Raw genomic sequence first — 9,109 nt, 5'->3', positions numbered from 1 at the left:
CTATAAGAGAAGTCTAGCACACATTTGTTTACCAAACTTCTTTTCTGAACAATACTTGACTAGGAACTCAGCTGGAGTCAAAATTATGTATGGCATGATGTCGACATTTCATTCAAGTTGAATGTGTTGAATTGTGGTTCAAGTAACCAAATTTAATAATTGCAGATTGCTCACTCATCTTGTCAATTATTACAAACAGAGGCACGCATTAGAATGACAGATTATGCCAAAACCATAGGTCAGGCTACTTCAACCCTTTCCAGAATAACCCCGCACTTTTGCACTGCGCAGCATAGCACCCATGGAATATAATTTAACACCAGTCAATATTATAATTTTCATTAAAATAAGAATGTCTGTAATGGTGGATATTTTAGAATATACTATGAAATATACACAATTACACCAAAAAAATGGGGGGAAAAGGAGTCCACCCCCTTCCAATGTAGGTCGAGACCGAGTCAAGACCGAGTATTTTTGCTTTCAATTCCGAGACGAGACCAAGTAAGCAAAAAATGGTCTTGAGACCAAGACCAGACTGGAGTACTCAAGCTCTGATTACTGAGGCAAAACATATGTAGAAACTACTGATACCTTGCTCATCATAACATAAATAATACAACCAGCACATTATGTCATCCACTCTCGCATGGAAGAGTGGAAGGCTAAGGTGAGTGTGTGTTATATTACGGTTAATAAACAATCGAATTAAAAAAAAAGGTTGACCTCATTTCAGTCGATGGAATAAAAGATCCACCCCTGTCCACCAGGGTGACCGGGCGTGGGGGACACTGCCTCTAAATTCAGACTGACAGAAAACAACAGAGGAAGACCAGTCCAGACATGAAGTGGAGGCTATCTAACGTTGGTCTGGATGACCGTGTACAGACTCTGGCAGACCTGGAGAGGTTGGAAGAAGAGGAGGCTGGACGGAGGCCCAAATGGGACAATAAGGCTCAGTACATGCTGACCTGTATCGGATTTTGCATTGGACTGGGAAATGTTTGGCGCTTTCCTTACCTGTGCCAGAGCCATGGAGGAGGTACTGTAAGGTTGAGAAAAAGATTATATAATCATTATTACATAATGCTAGAAGACTTGATTAGGATGTCAGGCTAACATCTACTAAATACTAATACTAATTCAGAGGAATAGAATGTAAATAATAATAATAATAATAATAATAATAATAATAATAATAACACATTAAGGGTTTGATTCCAACATGTTGTATCTCCATGTCATGTTAAGTCATGTTAATTGTGTATGTCAGGTCATATTAATAAAATTGCAGTTGTGCTGTTTTGATTGAGTAAAGATAAATCAAATAACAATAACCCAATTATAGTTCCACTGAAATTCAAAATTCAAATTTAATTAAATTAAAAAAAAATTAAAATAAATTAAGGATATAGTGTTTTGGAACCAAACTCTATACTTTTGTACTATTAAAATATAATTCTCCTGATTATAATATAATAGTAACAAATAATTTGACTGCTATTGTAAAGTCCAGGCACATCCTCTCACAGAGTTGCTTCTAGTCCTGATTCTACTAAAATCTACTTCCTGATTTTGGCCACTCTAATGCCCAGGTGTGTTCATCATCCTCTTCCTGGTCCTGGTGGTCCTGGAGGGGACCCCTCTTCTCCTGATGGAGTTTGCCATCGGCCAGAGGCTGAGAAAGGCGAGCCATCCATCCATACCTCGGAGGGGTCGGTGAGTCGTGCACTATAGCAGACTGCAGTAACACTCAGCCCTGAGGGCAGTGTAGTGGGAGGTGGTGGTACGGCTGCCACTGTTGAGCCCTTAACCCTTAAAGGTGTAGGTTTTTGAACATTCTAAGTTCCGCAACAATTGAAGGTTCTAAAATTCTATGTTGAATTCAATGAACTCAGATATTCTTTATAATGTTCATTTCTCAACATTCCCGTCACACCGGTGTGACGGTACTCCTTTAAGGGTTAAGCAAAGCACTTAAGATAGGCCCTTGTCATAGTTGACATAAGTCGGGGCGGTGGTAGTGTAGCGGTTAAGGAAATGGGCTAGCGTGCAGTAGCTTGAAAGTTGTCGGTTCAATTCCCGGCTTCCACCGTTGTGCCCTTGAGCAAGGCACTTAACCCCAAGTTGCTCCGGGGACAATGTAATCCCTTGTAATATAGTTGACATATGTAAGTCGCTTTGGCTAAAAATGCGTCAGCCAAATGTAATGTAATAAGTCGCTTTCAGCCAAATAAGCAAACTGGCTGGCCCTAAGGTAGCCCTAGCGTACACTAGCCTGTTGGTGGAAACACAGTTATTGTTCACAGATACCCTTCTGAAATGGATATAATATATATAATGGATATCTTGCCCACTAGGGAAGACTATTGAGCAAAAGGAGACTTATATGGTTAGGGGACTGATATCTCTATGCCATAAGCTTTTGATAAAAGTGCCACACCTTTCAGTTTTTCAGACATCATATGAGGGAATACTCAAGACAAACCACACTTTAGTCTGCTTTTTATATAGTGCACGTCACTGTGCACATCTTTCTGCCTTTAATATGCATGCAATAAAAAAAAGCTTTTATCAGTAATTGAGTGGTTTCATTAGTTGTTTGCCTAATCTGTACCCAATAGGTATTGCCTCAATGATGGTGTGTTTCCTGGTTGCCATTATGACGTGGGTGCTGTGGTATCTTTTTAACTCTTTTCATGACCCACTACCATGGAGCCATTGCCCTGCCAATGACAACAGAACAGGTGCTTTATACTTCACTATCAACCTGGCATATCATTTCCTCTGCCGGCTCATCTCTTTATACTGAGGAAATAAGAACATGCTTTACAGTCATCACTGTATTATTGGTGCTGTACTTAAAAATGAATGACCGCACTAATTCTACTACTTAACTAAACTGGAGTCATTTTAGGGCTGTTATTATCCTAGAATGCAGAGGTGGGTAACCCTGATTTAATTAAGTAAAAGTCCTCTCACGGTTTGGTTCTACCTGCGTCCATAGGTGATTCCACTAACGAGCTGATATACCTGCGTGCACTTAGCAATAGGTGATTCCACTAATGAGCTGATAGACCTGTCTGACAGGTATTTTCCTAAGGTTGGGTTATTAGGTTGGGTTACACACCTCTGCTACAGTATGTTGGGTTACGCACCTCTGCTCGGTTGGGTTACACACCTCTGCTCGGTTAGGTTACACACCTCTGTTAGGTTGGGTTACACACCTCTGCTACGTTGGGTTACACAGCTCTGGTAGATTGGGTTACACACCTCTGCTATGTTGGGTTACACATACTCTGTTTGGTTGGGTTACAAACCTCTGCTATGTTGGGTTACACATACCTCTGTTTGGTTGGGTTACAAACCTCTGCTATGTTGGGTTACACATACTATACCTCTGCTCTTTTCCCATCCCCATAGGTCTGGTTCCTGAGTGTGCTCTGAGCTCCCCCATAGACTACTTCTGGTACAGAGTGACCCTCAACTCCTCAGCCAGCATCAATGACCATGGTGGTCTACAGTGGTGGCTGGTCTTGAGTCTAGAATGTGCATGGCTTCTTCTCTATACAATCTGTGTCAGGGGCATTGAAGCTTCTAGCAAGGTACGGTATGTCTTTGCAAATTCTTGGAGCAGCCTTAAAATCATCTATGCGCATCATGGTGATAGCACTGAATAGGTTATATACATTAAATTTGATTATAGTTAGTCGTTCATACATTATGACCAGTAGTATATAATGCTTTGGGAATTTAAACTCATTAATAAACTCCTTTCACCAAACTTTTCTTTTTTGTTTGGTATCACTGTATCTACTAATTTTTTACTGTTGTATTCTTTTCAGCTATGTTGATATAGTTTAATTTCACTTGAATACTGCACATTGCACTGAACACATTTTTGCAGTTCATTATTTAGGGGAGACCGGGGACAGTTGCAACACTTTTTGCATTTGGCTCTGTTACTCAGAGACGGTTTGGATTAGACAAACCAATTTTTTATACAATACACTTACATATGTCTGTCAACAGTTGTTGCAACTGTCCCCTTTCCTGTCAAAAAACCTCATGTGCTAGCTAAACAAGGGGACCTTGAAACATGCTAACCATAGTAGCTTAAAGTTAACATATCACTCATTTAAATCATACAAGTTTGAGCTGAATCACAAAAACAGTGACAGCAGTTTAACAGAAACAAAGCTCAAGAAAATAAATACTTTCATACCTAAAAAACAGTTTTTTTTACAATAAATCCTGGAGCAGTTCAGGAATCTCCTTGCTTTTTCTCTGCTAAGGGGGGCATTCAACTGAGCATATGCAGTGTGAGTGTCATCACTCTACCTTGTTTCTGATTGGAGAAAATTGACATGTTGCAACCATCCCCTGTTGCAACTGTCCCCGGTCTCCCCTACAAGTTCTCCTTTTTCTTTCTCCCTAGGCTGTGTATGTGACATCCACTCTACCCTACGTGGTTCTGTTTGTCTTCCTGATTCGAGGCTTAACCCTTAAAGGTTCTTTAATTGGACTTAAGTACCTTTTCACTCCTGATGTGAGTTTCGCAATTCACCCACTTACTCAAATCTTAAAGGACAATTCCGGCGATTTTTCACATAGATCTCTGTTTCTCAAGGTCACAGAGTACTGTTGGTACGGGAAAAAACCCCTGAAAACAATCGGTTCTACCTAGCTCAAGTTGCTGCAGTCAACAACTACAGTGCTACACTCTGGGGGCATGAACATGGAGGCTCATCCCCTCACTCGAGAGATCTATGTGAAAAATCGCCGGAATTCTCCTTCAATGCAATCTAGGGGCATAAACTCTACCTTAAACTGTTGTGCTGTAAATCTTAATGTAAAAATCAGGTTTCTAGGCCAAGTATACTTGGGTACACAAGGAATTTGGTCTCTGCATTTATCCCATCCGTGAATTAGTGAACACACAGAGCACACAGTGAACATACATACAGTATGTTTGGGACATGCATTATGTGTAGAGTGATGTGTATACATGATGTGAACCCCGAGTATAACATGGCATGAAAGTTGACTTCAAACTCTATCCTAGGTGTCTGCTGTTGTTAATGGTTATGGTGATAGAATTTGGCAGACACTTTTGTCCACAGTGACTTACAGAATAAGAGCCTTACAATACTTAAAATGAACAGAAACAGTTTTTAAAAGATGGTGCAGGTGCACCATCATTAAGCAATAGAAATGATAACAGTAATGTCAGTACAATATCAATTATCAATAATGACAATAAATAAATACCATAAATATACAAACAACAACTCGAAGATTTAATGAATTAAGTGTAAGCTGAACAGATAATAATACAAGTACATTTGAAGGGTTTAGATGCAAAAGCCTCTAAATGCCACCTATGTCAAAAATGAGATAAAGATGGTGAGGGGATGCTCTCCACACATAGTATACGCTAATCAAATAATTTAACTTCTAAACCCACTAAATACCACTCTCTTCCTGGTCTGAAATATAGATTTATAGGCAAAAACCTATAGGAGCCTGAATTTAAATGCTCATTTAAAAGAAAAGTAGTCAGACGGATTTAGAGGGTTTTGAATCTGAACTCTTCATTTGCATACCTGTCTAGGTAAGTGAGCTATTGAAGACGTGGTTAGACGCAGGGGCGCAGGTCTTCTTCGGCTTTGGAACTGCTTGGGGCAGCCTCGTCTCTTTCTCCAGCTACAACCCTGTCCAGTGAGTAGACTGGATAAGGAAGTGAAAAGATCAAATGAAACAGAAAAACAAAAGTGTCCTATCAAATGACCCTGTTAATTTAGTTCACTCAAACTTTATCAAAGGAATTGTTGAATGAAGTATGTCTATGTTGTTATTGTTGTGGATGGAAGTCTTTCTTATTGTTTATCTTATATCCTTGTGTTTGTTTTATTACTTATCTAGTAACAACAAGATGCAATAATCTTATCGGTGGTCACATGTGTCACCTCTATCTACGCTGCTGCAGTCGTCTACTGCATCATAGACTTCCGAGCAACAGAGAAGTTTGAGGCCTGCACCAGTAGGTAAGAGAGCTATTTCCTCAAAACTGCATCTTCTGGGACTGTTTTTAAATCATTGATAAAAACTCATCCGACTTGCGTTCAACAGCCATTGAGCCTGTGGGAACTGTGGATGGAGATCTCATTTGTATTATGTCTGTATGTCTGTCTCTGTCTGGACTGAGGTACTTTTTGTTTTTTGTCTGAAGGTATCAGCTGTTGTTGGCTTTAAACTCTGTCTTTCTTTGATTGTGAAGCACTTTGGATGTAAATGTTCACTGTTCAATTGCCTGTAGGAATATCTTGACTTTGCTGAATACCTTTGATTTAACTGAGGGGAGCATCAATGAGGATACCTACGAGGCAGCTCTTCAGAGTCTTAACAGCACATTTCCCAGCATCACTCAGGGTCTGGAGCTACAGACATGTGACATGCAGAAACTACTTAGTGAGGTGAAGTATGCATGTCTTCACATGCTCCGGTAGTAAACTATTGATGGTGGCAAACAATTTCATTCATGGGTACAAAAATATAGCGGTGTCTCTCGAATATTCCTATTCCAGTTAATTCTAAACAAAACTGAAGTAAATATATTTGGCTCCAGGCTCTGCCTCTGACTTCAACAACACACTTGGTTTCACTTCTCAAAATATTGCATTGTTGGAAATCTTTTTTCAATGTGTTTTCCTTCATATGTCCTTGAATTTCAAAACACAAGTTTATAGTGTGGGGAAGGGAAGCTTTCGGCAACTTAGAATCAGCCAAACCTTTTCTCCTTTTATTTCATTTAACATTGTGTTGCTCTGCCATTTTAAGTTCGATTTAATTATTTATTTGCATTTTTTTCTATGCATCCATATTTGATCTGCCTTTATGTTTAGTTTGATTGCAAATCAATAGGCTCAACCCCTGTTACAATGTGCTACTATATATAAATTACCTTGACCTTGACCTTCAGGAACTGCACATCTTCCCTAAGTGATGGCCCAAAGAGGCTCAGGTGGACTACAGTAGCATACATTTTTAAAATCAAGATATAATAATAAAAGAAGACATGAATATAGTTATATCAAATACCCAAATGGAATTCTGCATTTTTGATTGGCTGTCAGGATCCTCCAATGTGACTGGCAAATGTAATTCTGCAATGTCAATGGCATGATAAATTCCTGCTGTCTGCAATTCTGCAATCTGATTGGCTGTTGGATTCCAATAATCTGAATGACTAAGGGCATCCAGCATTCTGATTGACGGTTGGAATCCTCAACTCTAATAGGCTGTTGGAATTTTCTGAAATGTGATTGGCTGTTAGAATCAACCAATCTGACCAATAAGGGAGTGTTGTATTCTTATTGGCTGATGAAATCTTGTCTTCTGATTGGCTGATGAATCCCTGCAATCTGGGGCTATTTTAAAAGCAAAATTGGCTCCATTTTGCTATGTTTGGTCACAATGGTGTGCAACAATTCGCAACTGGCTTTTGCTGATGGAATCCTGTATATTGATTTGCTGTTGGCATTCTGCAATCTGACTGGCTGTTGGAAACCTACAATTGGATTGGCTGTCCATTTCCTGCAATCTGATTTGTTTGTGGGCGTGGTGATTGCACTTTGATTGAAGCAGTACCTTCACAGAGGGCGTAGCAAGATAAGGTTTGCAAGAAGTTGCAGGAGTATCGGATTGGGGTGGGGGACTGATCTAAATGGATCATAAATCATATCAAATTTCATATCAATCTCTGTTTCAGGGGTGGCCTGCTTATTTTCCTTCGTCATTGCGTTAATATTTACACTGCAGTCCGGGCAGTACTGGGTGATGCTCTTCGACTCCTTCGCAGCATCCATTCCTCTTTTCTTCCTGGCGTTTGTGGAAATAATGACCGTGGTTTACATATATGGAATAGAGAGGTAAGTCGGTGAAGGTCGGCTTTTTTATATATCTTATAATGATAGGTTTTATATAAAATTCTATCTTTAATTCCATCACATAACTCAATGAAATACCTCATAAGGCATGTCAGATTTAAGATGTGATTAGGGGAAAAAATTAAATTAAATGTATTGTGCAGTATAGTTTGATTTTATCAATTGATCTAAACATCCCAAAGTGATATTAGCCCTGTAGAAATCAATTAATCGAAAGCACATGTGAGGCAGACAGTAACATTATCAGAAAACCTTGGAACCTGCCTATTACCATGAAAATGACTTGGATATATTTAACAATATAATTACAGATTTAAACATTGAGTTTATGATTGGACACAAGCCCAACCTATTCTGGCAAATCTCATGGAAGTTCACAAGCCCCTTCATACTATTAGTCATTCTTTTTGCTTATTTAATCACTCAAGTGACACAAGAGTTGACCTATTCTGTTTGGGACCCCAGTTCAGTAAGTAAACCAATGGCTGAAATATGACTTTAAATGATTTAGAATGTATACATTTATACAATCAAATATACTGTATATATTGGGCTAATGGCTATTCTGGTCCTATGCAGGTGGATTTTCCAACATTAACTGAGTTGCCATTTCCTGGATGGGTGAATGGAGTTCCAAGCTTGCTTGCCCCATGTGTAGCTTTGGTTAAGTTTCTTCGAAACCACTTTATCACGAAGGAGCCATCCAAATAAAAAAAAAAGATAGCATAGTGTCAACTGAGACAAATGTTTTCCAGAATTTGCATAGTAAAAATAAAGGCAGAAACAAAGTGAGAGAGAGAGAGAGAGAAAAGAGAGAAAAGAGTATTGTATTGTTTTGTAAAGAGCATATTGTGTATTGTTTTGTAAAGAGCATATTGTGTATTGTTTTGTAAAGAGCATATTGTGTATTGTTTTGTAAAGAGCATATTGTGTATTGTTTGTAAAAAGCTGTCTATTGAGATTAACAGATTAAAATAACAGGATTATGTACATTTTCAAAAATAGTTGTACATGAATGATTTTGTTAAAGTTGTAACAATAATCTGTACAGTAAAAGTGATGAAATGTTATCTTTTGTTGAAACTCTGAGTATAACCATGCATACGCTTTACAAATGGTTGGCTACATCTGAGATGATGGCATCATGACTTTGATGTAAC

General features: G+C 38.8%; 1 pseudogene; it reads left to right on the top strand.

The window, feature by feature from the left end:
* Positions 1–843: 843 nt before the first annotated feature.
* Positions 844–8,790, top strand: LOC125285308 (annotated as a pseudogene).
* The last annotated feature ends 319 nt before the right edge of the window (positions 8,791–9,109 follow it).

Source organism: Alosa alosa, chromosome 20 (genome assembly GCF_017589495.1).
Source record: "Alosa alosa isolate M-15738 ecotype Scorff River chromosome 20, AALO_Geno_1.1, whole genome shotgun sequence".
Lineage (NCBI taxonomy): Eukaryota > Metazoa > Chordata > Actinopteri > Clupeiformes > Clupeidae > Alosa > Alosa alosa.
This window is presented reverse-complemented; position numbering and strand designations above follow the sequence as displayed.